This window comes from Apodemus sylvaticus, chromosome 4, assembly GCF_947179515.1.
Source record: "Apodemus sylvaticus chromosome 4, mApoSyl1.1, whole genome shotgun sequence".
In the NCBI taxonomy this organism is placed as follows: domain Eukaryota; kingdom Metazoa; phylum Chordata; class Mammalia; order Rodentia; family Muridae; genus Apodemus; species Apodemus sylvaticus.
Window position 1 is genome coordinate 67482164 of NC_067475.1, and position 22351 is coordinate 67504514.

Consider the following 22351-nt stretch of genomic DNA (forward strand, 5'->3'; position numbering starts at 1 on the left):
GGGGAGGTGCCTCGCTGCTCGGCGTGATGCTAGAACCTGCGACCCTGGGGGCGTTGAGTCAGGGTCTGCAGCCAAAGGGCGTTTTTTGCCTTTATGACACCTCTCCATTTTGTTTTTTTTTTGTTGTTGTTGTTGTTGTTGTTGTTGTTTTTTTGAGGCCGGGTTTCTCTGTGTGGTCCTGGCTGTCCTGGAACTCACTCTGTAGACCAGGCTGGCCTCGAACTCAGAAATCCGCCTGCCTCTGCCTCCCGAGTGCTGGGATTACCCATTTTTATTCTATATTCTTGTTTCTGCCCTGCAGACTTTGCAGGAGTTTCACTGGCCCTGCCTGAACAAGCTCATATGGTCCTGGGGGGAGAGGGGGATGGGAAAAGTACTGGCGTGGACCTTCATACTGGGTTCGTGTAGTGCTGGGGCTTGAACCTAGAGCTTCCTACGGTCTATCAACTGGTATTTCCATTCATGGGAGATTTTTCTCTTTTGTATATGAGATCGTTGAACATTTCATAAACAATTAGAAAGTCTAATAATTTTTTTATGAAAATGTTTTTGTCTTTGGATGCAACCATTAAATGGAAGCTAAGAAGCTTAGAGATGCCCGTTTGCCCTCTTCCCCTGCCTACCTTCACCTCACGCTGAGTCTTTTTTCTTTTCAGAAAAGAAAATGAGATAGGCACTCAGGAGGCAGAGGCAGGTGTTTCTTAGAGTTCAAGGCTATCCTGGTCTACAGAGTGAATTCCAGGATAGCCAGAACTACACCAGGAAACTATGTATCAAAAAACAAAGAAGAAAGGATCTGTGCGGGGGGGAGGGGGGTGGTGGCAGACGACTTTAATCCCAGTGCGTGCGAGGCAGGCAGTGGATGTCTGTGAAGGGCAGCGGAGGCTACGCTGTGGCAGAAACCAAACAAACACAAGGAGGAGGAGGAAGAAAATGAGAAAGAGCCCGTGGAAAGAAGAGACTCAGCCCACCAATCCTCAGCAGGAACTATGTTTGTGAAAGCCTCATGCCAATTCAATACTTTTCTGAGGTGCTAGCCTGGGCCTGTGTATAACAACATTGAAGAGGTGTGTGTCCGGTAGTTTTGTGAGCTATGTGCGTATAGCAACTCAGTCACTTGAGACAGGCCCCTTGAAGCTAACATATTTCTTAGTAGTACTGTTACTAAGACTAGGGGAGTTTCTAAGCCACCACTCCGTAAGGAGGAAGCCATGTTCAGCTTGGGCGCCATGATGGTTCAGCCCAATGGCGAGAAGCCGGATGAATTCAGCTCGAGTCTGGCATCTCAGAGGCGCTGCTCCTGCTCAAGTTGGAGATGAACTCAGATCTCAAGGCGCAGCTGCTGGAACTCAACATCACCGCAGCCAAGGAAATTGAGTTGGTGGTGGTCAGAAAGCTATCATAATTGTACCAGTTCCTCAGCTTAAATCCTTCCAGAAAATCCAAGTCTGGCTAGTTCATAAGTAGAAGTTCAGTGGGAAGCATGCAGTCTTCGTTGCTCAGAGGAGGATTCTGCCCAAGTCGACCCAGAGAAGCCCTACGGAAAAATAAGCAAAAGGGCCCCAGAGGCTGCAACCCTGACAGCAGTGCAGGACGCCATCCTTGAAGTCTTGGTCTTCCCAAGTTAAAATGTGGGTAAGAGGATCTGCGTAAACTGGATGGCAGCGGGCTCATTGAAGTTCATTTAGACAAAGCACAGCAGAACAACGTGGACCACAAGGCCAGAACTTTTTTTGGCGTGTACAAGAAGCTCACAGGCAAGGATGTTAATTTTGAATTCCCAGAGTTTCAGTTGTAAAGAAAGTGACTGAATAAAGTGTCATTCATAAGGAAAAAAAATAGGGAAATGAGTTGGGGTGTAACCCAAAGAGGTAGACAGCTTGTCTAGAATGCTACGGGTTCTGAGTTTAGTACCCATAAAAAGGTGAGGGGGGGCGCAGGAAGCAACAGACACAGGCATATATGTGGTGTGTGTGAAATTTGGAGCTGGGGAGATGGTTCAGTGGGTAAAGTACTTGCTGTTTCTGAGTTCTAGTCCCCAGAACCCATATGAGGCTGGACATGTAGTGTAAGCCTGTGATGCCAGCACAGTGCTGTGCCTGCTCTTACGGAGGTGACAACTGAAGCTTGCAGACCAGCTTGTCTGGCATAAGCAGGAGGATCCACAGAGACTCCGCCCTAAGGTAGCAGGTGAGAACAGACACCTGCACTCGCACCCACCCGCACACCGCACATGCATTACACATACAAAAACAGAAATTACTTCTTAGGATTTAAAATTCTGGCTCCTTGTAATGGTCATTGAGAATTTGCCCTGGACATGGGAGGAACAGGGACGAAGCTCCAGTACCAGCTTGGTCGGTTACTGGGGCGTGCTCTGCTCTTTAACTTTTTAAACACAAGGTCTCAGGCTGTAGCCAAGGCTTGCCTGGAACAAAGTGAGCTTATAGCTGAAACAGGATTGCAGCTGGCTGTACTTAAAATGGTCCCTAACCCTCGCCTCGCTTTGAAGAAAGAGCCTTGTGTAGTTTAGTTTGGCCTCAAACTTCCTGTTCAGTAGAGAACGGCATTGAACTTTGATCTGTTGTCTCTACTTCCTGAGTGCTGACACTACGAGGTGCTCAGTACACGTCCCGGTTCCTGCTGTGCTGGGTTTAGTGCTTGCTCAGCAAACCTTCCCAAAGGAGCTACAGTCCTGAGGCTAGCCTCCTCCCCTGAACTGCAGATGAACCTTCCCAAAGGAGCTACAACCGCAGTCCAGGGGCTAGCCTCCTCCCCTGAACTGCAGATGAATCTTCCCAAAGGAGCTACAGTCCTGAGGCTAGCCTCCTCCCCTGAACTGCAGATGAACCTTCCCAAAGGAGCTACATCCGCAGTCCCAGGGCTAGCCTCCTCCCCTGAACTGCAGATGAACCTTCCCAAAGGAGCTACATCCGCAGTCCCGGGGCTAGCCTCATCCCCTGAACTGCAGATAAAAGTGTCTTTCGTTCTTGCTCCATCTAGTGATAATTTAGTCTCCACATTTAGAAAATTCCTACTCTGGGGGCGGGGTACACCTGTAATCCTAGCACTCTGGCAGGCAGAGGCAGGTGGATTTCTGAGTTCAAGGCCAGCCTGGTCTACAGAGTGAGTTCCTGGACAGCCAGGGCTATACAGAGAAACCCCGGCTCAAAAAAACAATCAATCAATCAATAAATAAATAAAAATAAAGTCGTTGTTTGAGACAGTTTTAGTGTATACCTAGGTGCTTATTTATTTATTTTATTTTATTTTTTGGTTTTTTTCAAGACAGGGTTTCTCTGTGTAGTCCTGGCTGTCCTGGAACTCACTCTGTAGACCAGGCTGGCCTCAAACTCAGAAATCCGCCTGCCTCTGCCTCCCAGAGTGCTAGGATTACAGGCGTGCGCCACCAACGCCTGGCAAAAATTAAATTTTAAGAGAAGCCCACTGTAATCCAGTTCCTAGGTTTTAAAAGTCCTCTTTAATTAATGTCCTACAAGCACTACAAAGAAAATCACAAATGTATTTATCCTAACAGTTAACTCAGCCATGAATTTGCTGTCTGGCTCTTAACACATATGTTTAATCATCTAAAATCAGTTTGTAAAGGCAGTTATAAAAGGACTGGGTCTAAGCTTTATAACTTCCTCCTCTTCCCCTTCCTCCTCTTCTTCTCTTCTGTAAATTTGGCTTCCAAATTCTAGATCAGCTCTAGGAATCTGCACAGAGCAAACTGGAATGCTAGAAGTTCTCTGCTGTGCCACTCTCAATGAAGTGAAGATCAGCAGAGGCTCAAGACCAACGAAGCACTTGCAAGCACCCCGTCACTGTCTGCTGAGTCCTATTAATACTCTCTCCACACATCATGTGTCCTCCCACGGGCCTCGCCTCACAAGATACCAGGGGAGTCTGCATCATGTGACACACCCAGAAGTGTCCACATCACAATTCCCCTCCCCAACTTCCTTGACATGTTTTACATGGTATTTTTGTTTGACTGTCTTTCCCAATATGTGTTTCACTATTTTATAAACAGTTGCTTCTTATTGTTTGTAGTCCTTGTGCAAAACATTCTGTCAACAATAAATTCTGTCAACAGCAGATAATGAACCTAGAAGAAATAGAGCGTCAGGCTCCTTGTGGCCTCTGTCAATATTTTTGTCAATGGGTGAATGTTTGACAAGTGTTTCTGTTTAAAACACCTTTCTTAATGTATATTTTCTTAATTCCCTAACATGGGGCATCAACTTGTGCCTGAAGAATACTCTTTCTCTCCCGTGCTCAGGAATAAACATTAGATGACACTTGAGCTCTGTGTAGGAGTCATTTTAAACAGAAAAAGCACTAACAAAAATGGGGGGGGGGGACAAAAATGTGAAAATACCACTTAATAGGGCACATGAAACCAAACTGAAGATGAAGCCAAATAAACAAATCCCACCAGATTCCACCACACTAAACCATGAACCCTAAAAATGTAATATCTTTGTTTTGATCTCTTTTTCCTTTTGTTTTTGTTTTTTGAGACAGGGTTTCTCTGTGTAGCCCTGGCTGTCCTGGAACTCACTCTGTAGACCAGGCTGGCCTCGAACTCAGAAATCTGCCTGCCTCTGCCTCCCAGAGTGCTGGGATTAAAGGCGTGTACCACCCCCGCCTGGCTGTTTTGATCTTTTTAAAAATTGAATACAGATTCTTCTGTCATATACTACATCCTGACCACAGGCACGCTCTCCTCCTTCCTTCCCTTGCTCCCCAACCTCCCCTGTCCCCCAGATCCACTCCCCTCCCCTTCCCTTCAGTAAAGAGCAGGCCTCCAAGAGAAAACAAGCAAATAGAACAAAGAAGATGCAGTAAGACAAGACAGAAAGACAAGCCAGGAGGAAAGGCAAAACAGGAGGAGCAAGAGAGCCCAAGAGCAGGCAAGACAGAGGCACCCATGCCTGCCCCTGTGAGCCCTGTGAGCCCCTGTGAGCCCCGTGAGCCCCGTGAGCCCCTGTGAGCCCCGTGAGCCCTGCTGAGTTGATTCCATGGGCCTCGTCCTGGCGTCCTCCATCCCCTCTGACTCCTACCGTCGTTCCTCCTGCTCTTGTGTGGGGTTATTCAAACTCCAGGAGACCTGACAGAGATGTCCAAGTTAAACAGTCTTGGGATAATGTCTGATTGTGGGTCTGTGCACCCCTCCCATCTGTGGCTGGAGGAGGAAGCCTCCCGCCCCTCTCCCTTTTAAAAAGATTTTATTTATCTATTTTATGTATATGACACTGTAGCTGTCTTCAGACACATCAGAAGAGGGCACTGGATTCCATTACAGATGGTTGTGAGCCACCATGTGGTAGCTGAGAATTGAACTGAGGACCTCGCTGAGCCATGTCTCCAGCCCCTGTGCCAGAGGGTAAGGAGTCTGGCCTGGCCGTCCTTTGTAGCTGGGCAAAGCTTCCAGTGGTAAGACTGGGTTGCCTTTGTTTGAGTTGTTGGCCTAGGGGTTCTGGCGGAGATCCCTAACAACTCAGACTGACGCTAGAACAGAAGCTAGCTCTCTGAACACTGACAGTGGGACCCCAATGCCAAGGACGATATCCACACAGCCCAACGAGTGTGCAGAGCTGTACTCACATAGGCAGAGGAGAAAAGGCTACACACTGCGCTGACAAAGCTCCCTGTGGAAGGTGCTCTGTCATGCCTGTAATCACCACAGGGGAGGCTGAGGCAAGTTCAGGTCATTTACTGGGCTATAGTTATTTGAGGATAGCTTAGACTGTAGTGTGTAATTCTTCCCTAAACAAACTAACAAATCAAGTAACAGTAGATTTAAGGACTGTTTATCTGTAGGTGAGTGTTCCATGCTCCAAGACCTGTCTTATGCAGTCCAGTGGGATGTCTCTCCCCATGTCACGTAGCACAAACACTTCACCTGTTCGTTCAAACAGTAGTAAAAATTATCAGGACCCAAATCATGGGTGGCTCTGTCTCTCAAAGCTGAAGCAAGTCCTTAGTATGTCCTAAGCCTTTGGATGTATATACAGTGTGCTGGCAAGTACACACACACACATACACACACACACACACACACACACACACACACACACACACACACACTGGCCAAACTGAAAGAATATCAAATAGAGTTGTAAGTACACTAACACAAATTTCAAAAGCATCAGACGAACCTGGTTTGGTTTGGTTTCTCTGCACAGCCCTGGCACTAAATCTGTAGACTTGAACTCACAGGCATCCACCTGCCTCTGTCTCCTGAGTGCTGAAATTAAAAGACTGTTAGGGGATGACTGAAAACAGCCTGTTGTGAGCAGATGAAGCACAGCGACCCCCAGTGGAAACAAGGGAGATTGTGGCAAAAAACCGCCAGATAGAAGTACACTACTGCCGTGACTCGGATTCGAACCGAGGTTGCTGCGGCCACAACGCAGAGTACTAACCACTATACGATCACGGCAAGCCAAACACCCGGCGACAAGCAGCTGCGTGCTTGCTCGGTGCTAGCGCTGCTGGCTGAGCCTCGAACCAGTTCTGCCGGGTCCTGCGTAATCTCGTCTTGTCACTGGGCGTGGACGCCGGGAATGAGCTGCCTGCCCCGGCGAAGCGCAGGGCAACACCCGGGGCAGACGGCGGAGCTGTCTCTGCTCGATTCCGAGACTTCAACCCCTCCAATCGTCCCGCAGAAATCATTGCTGCCCCCAGCGTTGGGAGCAGCGCCGAGTGCACACGCCCGTGCCTCAGTTGGACTGTGAGGGCAGTTGCTGCTACCCGTGAAATCAATGCAGAGTTCAGGTTGACTCGGTACTCCAATGCAAAGGGGCGCACACCTGTAATTTCAGCTCTTGGGACGTAAGAGGCAATAACATCAGGAGTTGAAGGTCATCCTCAGTAACGGTGTGCCAGGGAACCTAGTATACTCGAGACCCAGTCAAGAAAGAGGAGGAAACAGCAGCAAGCACTAAATCAAAAGTGTAACACAAACTAAGTGAACCTTAATTAAGAAAATGCCTCTAGGGGAGGGCTCAGGTGCGAGCGAGAGGACGCGCGAACGCTAGGCTAAGGCTCGAGCCCCGGAACCGCTGAGCAGCCCGCCCGTGGCTCTCCCCTCCCCCTCCCTGGGACCCGACCGGGCAGGCGCGCCATCCTCCCCCTCCCTCCTTTTCCTCTCCTTCCCCTCCCCCGCTGGTGGATGGGAGTGAAGGACCGAAGAGGCTCAATGGAGACCGAGGTGCAGCGCTCTGGTGGAATGAACCTTACTTGTTGACTGGTTGCTGAATTCACCTGGAGAAAAAAATCATTTTTTTCCCTCTGTGGAAGCCACATAGTGGCATATTTAATTCAAATCCAGGGATCACAACGTTTGACAGTCAAAATGGTGCTGTCCCAGAGACGAGATGAACTAAATCAGAGCTATAGCAGATTGTCTTCGTTCACATGGCTATGAAGAGGCAGTTTTTTAAAAGGAAGCTGAACTAGATATGAAGAATTAGATAAGAAGTATGCTGATCTTTTGGGAAAAATGGACATCTGTTATTAGATTACAAAAAAGGTAATAGGATTAGAATCAAAACTAAATGAAGCAAAAGAAGAATTTACATAGGGTGGTCTCTCTTGTTCAGAAACAAGACCCAAAAGAATGGATTCCCCGCCCACCTGAGAAATACTCACTAAAGGGTCAGAGGGGCCATTTACTCGAGTCCTTTCCCACCCTGTGTTCAGTGCTGTGGTCTCTGTTTCCGAGGATGCTCCGATTAAGGTGTGGGATTAGGAGACTGGAGATTTTGAGCGAACTCTCAAGGGCCACACAGACTCTGTACAGAACATTTACTTTGACCACAGTGGCAAGCTTCTGGCTTCCTGTTCTGCAGATATGACGATTAAATTATGGGATTTTTCAGGGTTTTGAATGCATCAGAACCATGCACGGCTGCAACCACAGAGTCAAGAGCCATGACGCCTAATGGAGATCATACAGTGTCTAACTCAAGGGATAAAACTATAAAAATGTGGAAAGTGCAAACCGGCTTACTGTGTGAAGACATTCACAGGACACGGAGAATGGAGGTGTGGCCAAGTCAGGATGGCACTCTGAGAGCCGATGACCAGGCTGTGCATGTGTGGGTTGTAGCGAACAGAGGAGTGCCAGGCTGAGCTCCGAGAAGATGAACATGTGGCAGAATGCATTTCCTGGATCCAGAAAGCTCACGTTCTTCCATCTCTGAAGCAATGGGATCTGACGCTAAAACGGGGGCAAGCCTGGACCCTTGTTATCTGGTTCCAGAGACAAACCTATTAAGATGTGGGACGTCAGTACTGGCATGTGCCTCATGACTCTCGTGGGTCATGATAATTGGGTGTGTGGAGTTCTGTTCCATTCTCGGGTGAAGTTATCTTGAGTTGTGCTGACGACGAGACCCTCCGTGTGTGGGATGGCAAGAACAAGCGAAGCGTGAAGACCCTCAGAGCGCATGAACACTTTGTTACCTCCTTGGATTTCCATAAGACGGCCCCTGTGTGCTCACTGGCAGTGTAGATCACACAGTGACGGTGTGGGCGTGCTGTTGATTGAGTCACATTTGGTTCTTCCGCCCTTTTTCCTCTGGATGCTCTCTGATGATACCATGGTTACCCCATTTGAGCTCTGTTTAAATAAATATTGTCCTTTTATGTTAAAAAAAAAAAAAAGAAGAAGAAGCCTCCATAAGACCGGGCGGTAGGCACGTGGGTAGGCACGTGGGTAGGCACGTGGGTAGGCACGTGGGTAGGCACGTGGGTAGGGCCTTTCGTAAATAGCTCTTGATGGTGGAGAGCCCAGCGCATTAAGGGTGGCGCCACACCCGGACTGGTGGTCCTGGGTTCTGTAAGAAAGCAGGCTGAGCAAGCCCAGGGGAGCAAGCCAGTGAGCAGCAGGCCTCTATGGCTTCTGCGTCCGGTCCTGCCTCCAGGTTCCTGCCCTTCTTGAGTTCCTGTCCTGACTTCCACCAGTGATAGACTACAATGGGGACCCATAAGCCCAGCAAACCCTTTCTTTTAGTTATGGTGGTCTGTCACAGCAACAGAACCTTAAGATAGCCTTGCTGGACAAGCTGGGCTGGGCTGTCCAGGAAAACCCAAATGACCTCCACCATGGGTACTGGATTCAGAGGGCAAGAGGGGTTTCCTTAGAGGGATAAAGCCTCACCCTGGTCTTAGAGGAAAGGACAAAGGAAAGGAGTCACTGTCCCCAGGTAAACGATCCTATGTGTGGGGTTAGTCTTCAATGATGGGGCAAATCTATAAAATGGAAGGTTTAGCAGGAAAATTGGGAAAACACCAAGGTAGGAGTTAGTGCAAAGTATTAAGAATAATATTAACTATTAAGCCCAGAAATGGTATAGCAATTATTTTGTGTTACCAAATTTTTCTATTTTCCTTTCCATTTTGTACAAGAACAGTCGGAACTGTTGTCTCCCTTTCTTCCTTTCCCCAAGTCTCTTTGTCCCAACTCATTACCTTCGTTAAAAACTCTGGAAGGTGAAGCATTGATTCCCCGGGGGTAAGAGCTGCAGAAAGGAGAGCTGGCTCAGCAGACACCGTTCCCGGACAGTCCGCAGGACTGCGCCCCCGTGATGGAGACCCTTCTTATTCTGTGACCCTTCTGTATGGGTAAACGTTTGAGGAGTGGAGGGAGGAAATTATGGCAATAAAAAAAAAAAAAAAAAAATACCAAGAACACATTCCCTGACCGGGAATCGAACCCGGGCCGCGGTGGTGAAAGCGCCGAATCCTAGCCACTAGACCACCAGGGATGCATGCAACTGTGCCCATTGGCCACTCAAAGAAAACTCCTAGGAGGAAGCCCATTAGTTTTCTAAGGTTACTGGGCCAGGCATTGAACCAGCTCCTCCCATTCAAGGCCATCATCATCTCTTCCATTTTCTGTCTGGGTAATGTTCTGCCTCTGAAAGCAACGGACAGTAAAGAGCATCTAGAATCCATTCCACTCCAGCCTTCGCACCATGTGGGCCCGGGTGGCACGTCTCTTCCTCCTAGCCTCGAGTGGGTAAACTGTCGGTTTGACTCAGAGTGTGGTGAGCTGGGTCCTCCTAACCTGGGAGGGGGCTCCTTTTCCTTCCCTCCCACCTCCATCGCTACAACAGACACTCGTCCTAAGCGCTCCAGGTACAGACTGGGGTCGTTTACCTCACTGTGTTGGTTTCTCTGTGACTCTGTCCCTTGGCTGTGCTCAGGGCGAAATCAAGGCGAACGGACTACAGGAGGGAAGAATCCCTTGGCTTTTGGATATCGATCTCTCTGCCTGGAGAGATTTAGGCAGTGATAGAAGTTGTGGGTTTCTGGATCCAACGCTGAGGGAGTGGTCCTGCTGCTGGCGCTTGGTCTCCGGCCCACACGCAGCGGGCAGCCAGGTGGGTCCCAGCCAGGAGCTGGGTGCTGGAGGCGGGAACTGCCACTTACGTATTCTTAAGTCAACTTACCACTGTGATATTTAACCTTCGCGCACCCTTTCCACTCCCCTCTCTTCCTGCCTCTTCCATCTTCCTTTCTTTGTCTCTTTCAGAAAATTGTTAGATTCTGCTTTTGAGACACGGCTCACTTTGTAGCCCTGACCTGTCTGGAACTTGCGGCGTGGGCCAGGCCGGCCTCCAGCTCAGAGCTCCGCCTCCCTCTACCTCCCGAGTGCTGTGGTTAAAGGCGTGTGCACCTTCAACTGTTTTTGAAAAAGCTCCGCTCCCCCCACCCGACCCCCAGTGTTGTGGTTAAAGGCGTGCACCTTTATTTGTTTTTGAGCAATTGTGTGATTCAAAGTGTGGGGCAGGAAATTGTTTTTGAGCAACTGTAACTGATGAGATTGCGGACCAGGTCCTGCCAAAAGCGCTTAGTGGGAGGGGGAGAACCAGCTGACGGGGTCCCTGGTGGATTCCTCAGGAAAGTCAGTGCAACGCTAGCTGCCTGCGAACGTACCGGGTGCCACTGTAGGTCCCGGTTCTTCTATAGCAGCAAAGTGCTCGGCAGTGGAAGAGTGCGCCAGAGGCCAGACAATCTCCCCAGGCCAGGAGACTGTGGCCCCGACGGACCCGGAACAGGCACGGAGGAAAACCCGCCCAGAAGGGACCGGCCTTCCTCCTCCTCGAACAACTGCGTGTAGTTCTGCCTTAAACGAAGGGGTCACAGCCCTGCGCAGCCCCTTCCCCGCTGATGCTCCGGCTCCCACCGCCGCAGGAGCCTAGGAGCCCGGACATCTGACCCCAGAGTAACTGATTGAGGACCCCGGGCGGGCGGCCATGTGGGCTCCGCCACCCTGGAGGACACGGTGGGAACTGCGGACACTGGCGTCCTGGAGCTTTTCCAAGGATGGGCGCTTCCAGGAGGGAGACCCTTGACCCGGGTCCTGTCTGTCCCTCGGGTCGGCGGCCAGTCCGAAATAACTCTAGTCCTGGGCCCACAGGGATTCCCACCACGCAGGCTTACCCCCCACCCCCGCCAACAAAATGGCTTGTTAATAATATCCAATCATGCCTTGATGTTTTGCACAGTGTTAATCTCCACTCTCAGAGAAGAGAAAGATCGCCGATTCAAATGGCCAAATTGGAGCAAGCCTTTTTTTTTTTTTTTTTTTTTTAATTCATGTACACGGACTCTCTCTGTAAGACAGGGTTCAAGAGATCAGCCCTGGACATGGGGAAGTTTCTTAGAGGTTAGGGGTAGGGGGTTTCCAAATGTGGGAGTTGGCAGGCAATTAAGTGGGGCTCACAGAGACAGTTGGTTATAACAACCTCCTTAAACAGTCGTCTTTAATCTGAGTGACCAGGTCATCACAGAAAACAATTAGCTATTGAAGGAGGGCTCTGAAGTGCCTTAAATTTCCATTGAAAATACTCAACATAGTGTCTGTGTGCCTGTGCACTGTGACCCCCGAGTTTAAACATCTGAGACAGTTAAGAGAAAGTTCGTTTCAGGAGGAGGAGGAATATATTCAGGGGAAGTGCTGGCCAGAGGACTTAGCAGTTCAGAGCACTTCCTGCTCTTGCAGAATGTTCCTTACTAGCAACCACATCAAGCAGTTCACAGTCTGTCACTCCAGTTCGGGAAGATTTTAAAACCCTCTTCTGGCCTCTGCCAGTACAGCACATACACAAAAATAAAATCTTAGCCAGGTGTGGTGCCACGTGCCTTTAGTCCCAGCACTCTTGAGAGATCAGATTGTGTCTACATAGTTCCAAGACAGCCAGGGCTATCAAACAAAGCAGAAGACCTTATAAATTTTAGAAGATATTTGAATGTGTGTGTGTGTGTGAAAAGAAGTGCACAATTAGGCATGACTGGGTAGGGTGGTGCAGCCTTTAATTTTAGCACTCTGAATTCCAGTCTAGCCTAGGCTGCACAGTAAGCAACTGTCTCAAAAAAGAACAAACAAATCAAAAGAGAAAACACCAAGTCCTCCACTCTTGCTATCCTACTGGGTTCAAAGATCAACCCCAGTAGTCTGATGTGTGTTCGATAGGACCCGTGCAGAGCAGCGGCAGCAGGCGAGGTGGACTTCCTTTTGGGTCTAGAATCCTCAACCTCAACGTTCATCTTATAAGTATCTACACCTAAACAACCAGCCAAAGAAAAGCACCCTAAACGTATATGGAGATTCAGGGGAACAACTGGTTCAGACTACGTCACTGCCAGCTGTGATGTTTCTAGCCTCAAATTCCTGACCAGCCTGGGTTATTTCAGGCCTTGTCTAAAAAGTTAAATTAAGTAAAAGAGCACTTACTTGTAAGTATTACTCGTGTACCCTCCTGGGCCATCTGAAGACAGAATACTTTTATGTTAGCTTACTTCGGCTTTGGGTAGGTGAGGGGGTTAATCCATGTTGATCTTGACCCTGAGACAAGGGGAAAGTACATATTGGGATGGTTTCAGTATCACAAGTGTATTCAGTAAGCATAGTAAGGAGAGGATTAAAAGGCTCGTCCCTGGGTGGGCTTGAACCACCAACCTTTCGGTTAACAGCCGAACGCGCTAACCGATTGCGCCACAGAGACGTTGTGGATGCTGGTAGGTTGGCTAGATGGTGAGCGAGGGCTCACCGGCAGCTGTGTTCAGTCCTGGAGGCTGGTCATGGTTCTCACGGTGGGGGTGGGGTGGGGGGTGAGCCGGGGGGAGGGCAGCAGTTACGGGCTGAACTGGAGTCAACAGACCGACCGCTCGTTTTGCGCCGGGTTCCCGAGCTTGCGCAATCGCAATGAACCGCGCGTCTGCCGATGGCGCCTCCCGATGCTGAGATCGATCCCGCCGCCACCCGGGGATCGGGGACCACCAAGGACTCCTCCATTCCTGCGAGGGTGCTGCCTCGACGCCCAGAAGGACTAGGATAAGGAACCCTAGTGCGCTTTAGGGTACGAGATCCTTCGCACATCCTAAGCAGGAAACGACGAGGGCCGGGTCACCCTAGGTGTGTGCTGGAGCCACGGAACGGTCCGGGTTTGGGCCCGGGAGGCGATTGTAGGAAAGGCTTTCTGTGGAAAGGGGAGACGGTGAGGGAAGGGGAAAGGAGGGGAGGGCAGGGTGGGAGCCACCCTTTCGGGAACTGAGACCGGTGGAGACCAGCGTGTGCAGAGTTTTGTTCTTTCAAAGCAATGTACATAGCTGTTTGTTCCAGAGGTGAATTAACGAAGGCCATCTTCGACTGATCAGGTACTGAAGAGGATTCGAGGAGTCCGCGGCTAATCACTCAGCAGAGTTTTTTCTCTAAGGGAGCAAAACTTAATTCTCTGGGGCTGGCGGAAAAAGCGGGGTAGGGAGGGAGGGAGAGAGTGGGGAGGAGGAGGAGGAGCAGCAGCAGGAGGAGGAGGAAGAGGAGGGAGGGAGGGAAGAATGAAGGGTCCAACTTTATTTTTTCTCTTAGACTTTTTATACCACCTAAGACAAAAATTCTCTACGTAAGAGAGCCACAAGTTATAGTCTCCAAAAACAATACCTAAAAACAGCCTTCGATTAAAATCAGTACACAAAAGAAAATTACAACATGACTTATCGATTAAATGTTCCCTTTTTGAAACCCACATTTAACATATCCCACAAATCCATCCTAACCCAAAGCTATAATTCTTGTTATTGATTTACAAAGTTTAAGCAAGTCAAGTCTATAGTAGCTTGGTTATCCGAATGCTAGCTGACGACAGTTTGTATTTACCAAGAAATAAATCATTTATTATATGTCTTATTCTTTCAAACTTTATTTGGCTAAACTGGCTAATCCTCTAGTTTCTATTCTTGTATTTGTTCGTCTACCTGTAATAGGATGGCTTGCTTCCCCTTCAGGACCTGCCTTTTCATTTGTTCAGCACACCTGTGAACAAATCCTTGGACAAGACCAGGGAACTCAGAACCTAACCTGGAGTGAATGTTTCTCTCATCATTAACCCCTCTCAAGCCCATTTTTCTTCCCCAAGTTCAATTATGTGTTTGCAGTGCATAAAGGCTCTCTGGGCTCCTTTTCTAGCCTATGCAGCCTCCTCTGTTATACAAGGGAAGGGACACAGTGTACTCTTAATTCTAACTTTATTATATCTTCCTGGCAAAATCGCCTAAACCATTTCTTTAATCTTCCTTATCAACTACCCTAACTTCCTAAAACTGTTTAAATCAACTTAGGAATTCTGTAAAATCATTAGTTCATCTAAACTACTACTCCGTCAAAGTTGCTCTTCATATAGAGCTATAGGAAAATCGCCCAATCAAGTGGGCTGTCTCTCATGAAGCAGTCACAGCAGACTACGGGCAGTGAGGGTCTCTCCACAGCCATTCACACCACGCTAGATGCAGGGGAATACAGCAATGACAAACAAGAGAAGACAGCAGCAGCTAGAAGCAACCCCCACCTTCCCCTCCCCCACCCCTCATTCATCGCGGCTGTGTGTTAAGGGGACCGGGGACTAGGGACCATGCGGGAAGCTTACATGCTCACCGCAGCCCCTCTTGCATGACATCTGCCAGTGAATGTTTGTAGTGTTATTGAAAATTTTTCTTTCAAAATATGAGCAAATACCCTGCAACATAATTTGAAATTTATTTTATCGAGACAAGATCTAATCATATAGTTCAGAGGGATTTGGAACTCAGAGACATCTGCATATCTCCCTCCTGAGTGCTGAGATTAGAGGTTTATGCCACTGTACCACGTTTATAATCAATTTTTAAAAAGTGGTTATTGCTAGAAGACTAAAATAAGTCAGAAAAGAATATGCCTTTCTAGTCTGACATATGGCATATTTTCACACATACAAGTATAGTCTTGTGAAGAACCAGCCTGCCTCCATCTTGGGCTTAAAAGCCATCTTATAGTAAAGTCAGGGCTAGGCTCACTCCTGTTTATGATTGAATCTCTGCTTCTCAAGGATTGGGCTATGCCCCACCTGTAGCCAGAACTACTAATGGTTCTGTACAGCCTGTTCCAGGAAACAGCAACCATACTTTGTTTCAAAAAGTAATGACCATGTTGCAACCCTACCTTTGTTTCACAGATGTGTTATGAATACCTGTTGTTATGACTACCTGTTGTTATGACTACCTGTTGTTATGACTACCTGTTGTTATGACTACCTGTTGTTATGACTACCTGTTGTTATGACTACCTTGTCATGTTCCACTTCTGTAACTCATTTTTTTCCCTGCCAAATCCATTTGGAAACTCCCTAGCCCTGAACTATAAAACCCTTGTCTCCTCGTGTCCAGTGAGGAAGCAGGCCTCTTGAAGCATGCCTCAGGGTGAAAGCCCATATATAGGAATGAAAAAGCTTGCTTTAATTACTTTGGCCCTCTGGGTCGGTGCTCTTTCTTTTCACAGTTTTGGGATTGATGCTGGCTCTAATGTCTGATGTAAAACTTTAATTTACTTGCTTGCATTTCATTTTGTTTTTTAAGCATACATTTGTTGTAAGAAACACAAATCCCACTGAAGTTACACAAATGTGTATATATGAAGAAAAATATGAAGGCTCCCCTGCATCCCAACTCCCTCCGCTGCTGACCCACTTTTACTTATTATAGGAAGTGGGGGCCATTGTTGCTGCTCCTGGGTAGGGAAGGCAAAGGGCAGGACTGAAACCATTTATTGGAGAAATTTAAGATGAGGACAGAAAGGAGTGGTGTCTGAGGCGGATGATGGAGGCAGAACAACCTTCTCAACTCTGAGTGGAGTGGACTTGAAGGTGAAGATGAAATGCAGTAAGTCTATAAGATAATTTGGGTGATAAAAACTTACATAAATAGATGTGAAGAAATATTAGCACAGAGGCTGCTACAAGGGTTCCATGGTGTAATGGTGAGCACTCTGGACTCTGAATCCAGCGATCCGAGTTCAAATCTCGGTGGGACCTTTGGTGGCAAGCTCAATTTTCTTTCAATTAAATGTGAAGGAGGCCACCTATCGGACCTTAGTTCCCAGAATCCCTTGGTTGGTGCAGGATTCCTTTCTGCAGTTTTTGTCCTGGATCTTGGTTACTGAATGTTTTTAGGTAATACTGGAAGAGCTGTGGCCGAGCACCCTCTGGAAGGCTCAGTCAAGCCTGCAGCTTGGAAGCCTTGCAGCTAGAGCATCTCTTCTAGAGCATCTCTTCTAGAGCATCTCTTCATCCTGCAGCCAAGGCTCAGGGAGATGGCCAGAGGGCTCTGAGGAGTAAATGAGTGGCCTAGGGAGGGAACCCACAAGCTCCAAGTTCCCTCTGCAGGCCATTCTCCAGAGCCTGGTGTGGAGAATGAGAGAACCAAGGAAAAGCACCTTATCGGAGATAAGATAGACAGCAAACACCATGCTGACTGCATTCATGGATAATGGAGTTTCTTAGGTAGAGGACGTGTTAAAGTGTTCAGAGAACTGCTATTTTCATAATAAACATTGGAAATGTTGTGCCAAGGAAATGTTAGTGATCTCCAGAAACAGACAGGAGCCGATCTGACGCAACTCATAGCAAGGTCTTTATTCTATTCAGCTAACTCTACCGTCGTGCAGGACGGTTTTGATGAATGCTGGCGTGAGTGGGGTGGTGAATGTCTATGGGGCAAGGCTTTATAATAAGCATCAAGCAGGGAGTACGTGTGCAAGCATCTAATTGGAAAGCTACTCTGGCCTTTAATACAATTGGCTGGTGCTGGGAGTCATATCATAAACTTCTGCTGCCTTCTGCATAAGTGGTTGTTAGGCAAGGGGTGGGCTTGTAACCTGGGGTGCAGGCTTGTTGGGGGAATAACCTGGAGCTACTGGTCTTGTTGAGGGTCTCCCCTGGAAATGCTGGTCTTGTTGGGGATTAGCCTAGAGCTAGGCTCAGGTTTTGTTGGGAGGCAACTTGGAAACTAATGCTAGGTACCAGCCTGTTAGTTTACCTGAGTCAAACTTAGATCAGGATCTCTAAAATGGAGTTTGAACTTAAAAGACTTGCCATTTCAGACAAACAAACGAGAGAAAAATTATATAGTATATGCAAACTCACATTCCTTTGTATAGGTGTAAGCATTTTAACTTAGCCTTCACCGACACTTGTATCAATGTTTTGGATTCTGGGCTTTGCATCTTAGGTGTGATGGGTCTGGAACACACTGGCCCTAAACACAGTACCTTGGTACATTGATCATGTTACACAGAAGCTGAAAGGACACTCACTCTTCACTGACCTTTTTCCTCAGAAGCAGGTATCAAAGACGCTCATGGGTGAGATGCTGTTGGGTGCAGTTCCTAGGAGATTAAAACCTTCCACAGTGGAGGTACTCTGACTAAGAGACAGAATTTAAAGGGGAAGTAGAGAACAGTTGTTCTAAGGGGACGTGCAGACACAGGATACTCTTTAAAAGGGAGATGAAGTGAAACACTGTATCCTTCAAGGAAGCTCAAGGAGTAAACAGGAGCAAACAACTCAATAGCCTCAGGAAGTTCCTGAAACTGACCAGATTCTCTCAGGCCCTCCCTACACACACACACACACACACACACACACACACACACACACACACACACACACAAAAGCTGTGAAGACTGCAGAGACATTCTCAGACCTCCCGAGCTGCCTGGGAAGCACACTGTCCTACCTGTCGAGCTGCCTGCAGACTGCAGTGACTCCAGCCTTCCAGTGCTTGTGAACTGCAGTCCATGCTGTGAAAGGCTTTGGTGATGCAGCTGTCTTTGAGTTGTTTCTGCTTCTGTTTAAGTAACCCCAGCAAAATGCACCAGTTAGCCTATGGCCTTGGTGGTTTCCCTGCTTTGGTTTGTTACATTTCCTATCTGAGATGAGTTTCTATATGGGGTAAGTAGAAATTCACTGCAGGGGCCCTCACTAAGTTCTGAGAGGGAAGAACATTCTTCCCTCTGGAGACAGGAATACAGAAAGGGGTGCAGCAGGCCTGGCTTGAGTGTCCCAGTGTTAGCAGACCTCTGGCCCTGTCATATTTCTTCTCCACAGAGCACACGTTGGAATCTCTGGTTTAGCTCTTTCCTCACTGAGATAGCAGCTCCTCATAATAATAAGCTTGCATTAAGTCAGCACATGTGCTTTGCCATTGTCACTGTCATTTGTTATAAGAGCCTTAGCCAAGATCCATAGGTGTGTGGTGGAAGGACATGCTCCCCTCTCCTCCATGTAGAGATGGCTTCCACTATGAAACTGTGGGATCTCCCAGCCCAGGAATGGCTGCAGCACAGAGAAGATAAGTGTCCTCTCTGTCACAGGGTCTGCAGCATGGGTAAGTACCGAGGATGTGACCTGTATACAATCAGTTTTATAATGTCGTCTCTGAGGTGTTGTGCCCCAAATAGGAAAGCTCCCCTTCAGTGAGTCCATGCAGTGTGTCAGGTGACAGCCACCACCGAAGAGCTGTGCATTTGTTCATCATTCATTTTTTCCTTACACCAGGTCCCTGTCAGGGCAGCATGCTTCACTGACTGTAAGAGGAACAAGGAGAGACAGGCCCAAAGATAGAGCTCCTCAGGGAGAGAGATCAAAGGCTAAGAGAATCAGGAGACGCGTGAAGGCTGGTGAAGCCAATGTGAGGCCGGGAGGAGATCCTGAGAGTGGCACAGATGCTCAGAGAAGAGTGGCTGTGGGCAGAGAACAGGGATCCACACGGGACAGCAGCGGGGATGCTGGGAGGGGACAGAGCCAGAGGGAATGATGGGAGGAGGACGAGGGCGGGCAGACAGGCGGGTGTCGGTGGGAGGCAGGAAGCCATGCCACCCCAGTTGGGTACAGTCAGGAAGAGCAGAGCAGTGAGGGCAGAGAGGGCAGAGAGACTGGTGGAAGTGGAGATCCAATAGCTCGGCGGCAGAGCAGGACGATCTGGTTCTTCATAGCCTGTCCCCATCTTGTTCTCAGCCTTCGGTGCTCATGGTCCTTAGTGGTGGGTGAGCAGGGCCATGCTATACCTGTGACTTGGCAGTCTAGGGCGCATCTGCGGGGATTTCTGGGTCCTTGTGGACCAGGAAAAAGAGCTGTAGCAGAACCCATGAATAGTAAGCAGCAAAGAGTGTATTCAAAGCACTTCCAAGTGGCTGATGGAGCTGGGAAGGCCCACGAGAGTCAGGGCTCCCGTCCCTTCCTCCACATGTGTGCTCCATGCTTCCTCATGTCCTGCCTCTCCTGGGCATCCCTCGTGGGCAGGGGCTTCCAAGCTGTCTGGCCACTTCTTTCTTTCTGATTCTTCTCTCCTTCTTCCTCCATTGCCACCGTTGCCCACTCTGCTTCTGCAGAGCCAGACCCAGAGAGTGGGGAGCAGACACCGAAAGAATGAGAAAAGGGCCCAGAGCTAGTGTCTAAGGCCTTTGTCAGCGCAGGTCCCAGTGTCCCACCGTGTCTGGGCTGCTGCTTTACCCAGGTCTATCTGTGAACCTTGTTGGAATCCACACACCTGCCTCTCCCTGGGTTCATTTTTGCTAACTGGGGTCCTTATTTTCTCTGTGCACTGCCGGTCTTGGAGAATGGACCCTATACACAGAGAAACCTCCTTGTTAGAGAAAGACTGTCCTTAGGAACACAGGGCTGTGTAGCGTGGGTAGTGGCTCTGGGATTTCTTGAGTGAAGTGACAGGAGAGCCATCAAAGACACACATCACTCACAGTAAATAAACAATGAAGGCCAGGCAGGTGTGGTGGCCTGTTTTTGGAATCTAAGCACTTAGGAAGTTGGCTCAAGGATGTTAGAAATTCAGGGTCATCATTGATAGGTAAGAACAGCATGTGCTATTTGAAACCCTGTCTCAAAAACAAAAACCAGAAGGGGCTGGAGAGTTGGCTACATAGTTAAGTTTGGTTTCCAGTGCATACATGGTTGCTCACAACCATCTGTAACAATGTTTTCAGGGCATCTACTTTGAGACCCAGGACAACCTTGTGGTACACACACACACATACACACACATATATATATGTATATACATATATATACATACATGTATACATACATATATACATACATGTAAACATACATGCATGCATATAGGCAAAATATTCAGTGCACATAAGATAAAAGATGTAAATTTAAAAATAAAATATAACTAAGGCTGGATATGGTAGTTCACACTTTTTTTAAGATTTATTTATTATATATAAGTACACTGTAGCTATCTTCAGACACACCAGAAATGGGCATCAGGTCTCATTATGGATGGTTGTGAGCCACCATATGGTTGCTGGGATTTGAATTCAGGACCTTTGGGAGAGCAGTTGGTGCTCTTAACCACTGAGCCATCTCACCAGCCCCGGTTCACATGTTTAATGCCAGCACTCTGCCACAGAAGGCAGAGACAATAAGATCTCTGTGAGTTCAATTTTTTCCTAGTCTATCCAGACAGCTCATGGCCAGCCAAGGCTACACAGTGAGACTCCTGAAAAGAAAGACAACATGGAGTCAGACCTACAGTGCAGCCCACATATCAGGCTTTCCAAGAACAGATCTATAAGGGGCCAGGAGGAGGGAACTGAGGAGGAGAATCCACGAGGATTCTCTATTCCACCTGTGCCATTACAGGCGAAACGACAGTTATCTCAATTTTGAAAATTAAAAGCGTGGTGGGAGCCTGACCTGGGGTTTCTGCCTATAATCTCAGCTACTTGGAAGCCTGAGGCAAGAGAATCACAAGTTCAAGGCCTCTGCAGACTACAGAGCAAATTCACAGCCAGCCCGGGCAATTCAGCAATGCCTGACTATCAAATAAAAAGAGTTGGAGATCTGTGGAAGAATGCTTTCGTAGCAGCGTGTGAGTGTGGCCTTAAGGTCCATACTCACTATTAGAGGAACACAATGAGCTGGAATTTGGGACTATAGAAATCTCTCAGCAACAAAAGGCCACCCCACCAGACAGCCGTGTCTTCTGAACTCCACACGACCATCTCACACACACTAAGATGAATGAATAAATAATTGCAAATTATTTATTCCCCCTCCCCTCCCCTTCCCTTCCCTTCCCCTTCCCTCTGCTCTTCCCTCTCCTCTCCTCTCCTCCCCCTTTCAAAAAATGGAAAGTACAATTTTTTCCTAGTCTATAGTCATACTGTCCTGAATCCAGCCAGTTGCCCCTGATGTAGACAGCTAATCTGAGTCAGACCTAGATAGCACTCAGACAGGAGACTTTGAATTCCTTAAACCTTTCAGCTTAGTTTACTGCTTTAGTCACAATAACTGAAAGGCAGGGACCTGAGAAAAATGCAGAGAGCTACAGACAGTAACATGGGATTTATAGGGGAATTGAAACCAAAGGCAGCTCGGCCCCTGAAAACATGCCCAGAATCGCCTTGCCTCCATACCGCTCTAAGAAATATTAACTGTGTTTGCTTAAAACCGGAGAAAAACCCTACGACAGGTGAAAACTTGTCACAGGTGTCATTATATGCTGGTCTCATTATATACACCTTATACAAAAAGAGAGCATACCGAGCCCTTTATACAACCACGGCTTGGAAGTACCATTATAGATTATGATGTGTTGTTACAGTGATCGTCGTCTTTGCAAAGATACACGCACTTATCCAGTGCAGTTGAACCCAATCAGGAAAGGCATACACGTGGCAAGGTTGTCCTCTGGAGCACCTCACGGTGAGAAATGGCTTCTATTAACAGATGGGCCGAGGAAAGTAGAATTCCAAAGAACGCGCAAGAGGTCTTTGGTTGGTTTGTGGAGGAGGTCCAGTTACCGTCCAGATAACTATCCCAGCCCCCAAGATCGATCTAGATCTGTGTTCCCGGAGTGGGATAGGGCTATCAGTTCTGTTGGGTTGTGTGAGGGGACAGACAAAACAAGGTTGCTCATTTGTTATGTCGTCGAGGCATGGCTCCACCCCTAACCTGCAGACATTAAAACCTAAAACGAAAACACGATTACGCCT

General features: G+C 48.1%; 4 non-coding genes and 2 pseudogenes across 4 annotated transcripts; 3 read left to right on the forward strand and 3 right to left on the reverse strand.

The window, feature by feature from the left end:
- Positions 1 to 1211: 1211 nt before the first annotated feature.
- LOC127682191 (40S ribosomal protein S7-like) lies at positions 1212 to 1798 on the forward strand (annotated as a pseudogene).
- A 4581-nt stretch (positions 1799 to 6379) lies between these two features.
- Positions 6380 to 6451, reverse strand: Trnah-gug (transfer RNA histidin (anticodon GUG)). The gene has a single exon. It is a non-coding gene; the product is annotated as a tRNA-His (tRNA).
- Positions 6452 to 7366: 915 nt separating this feature from the next.
- On the forward strand, positions 7367 to 8649 carry LOC127682192 (platelet-activating factor acetylhydrolase IB subunit beta-like; annotated as a pseudogene).
- A 1061-nt stretch (positions 8650 to 9710) lies between these two features.
- Positions 9711 to 9782, reverse strand: Trnae-uuc (transfer RNA glutamic acid (anticodon UUC)). Its single transcript has one exon. It is a non-coding gene; the product is annotated as a tRNA-Glu (tRNA).
- A 3172-nt stretch (positions 9783 to 12954) lies between these two features.
- Positions 12955 to 13028, reverse strand: Trnan-guu (transfer RNA asparagine (anticodon GUU)). Its single transcript has one exon. It is a non-coding gene; the product is annotated as a tRNA-Asn (tRNA).
- A 3264-nt stretch (positions 13029 to 16292) lies between these two features.
- Positions 16293 to 16364, forward strand: Trnaq-cug (transfer RNA glutamine (anticodon CUG)). The gene has a single exon. It is a non-coding gene; the product is annotated as a tRNA-Gln (tRNA).
- Positions 16365 to 22351: the final 5987 nt, after the last annotated feature.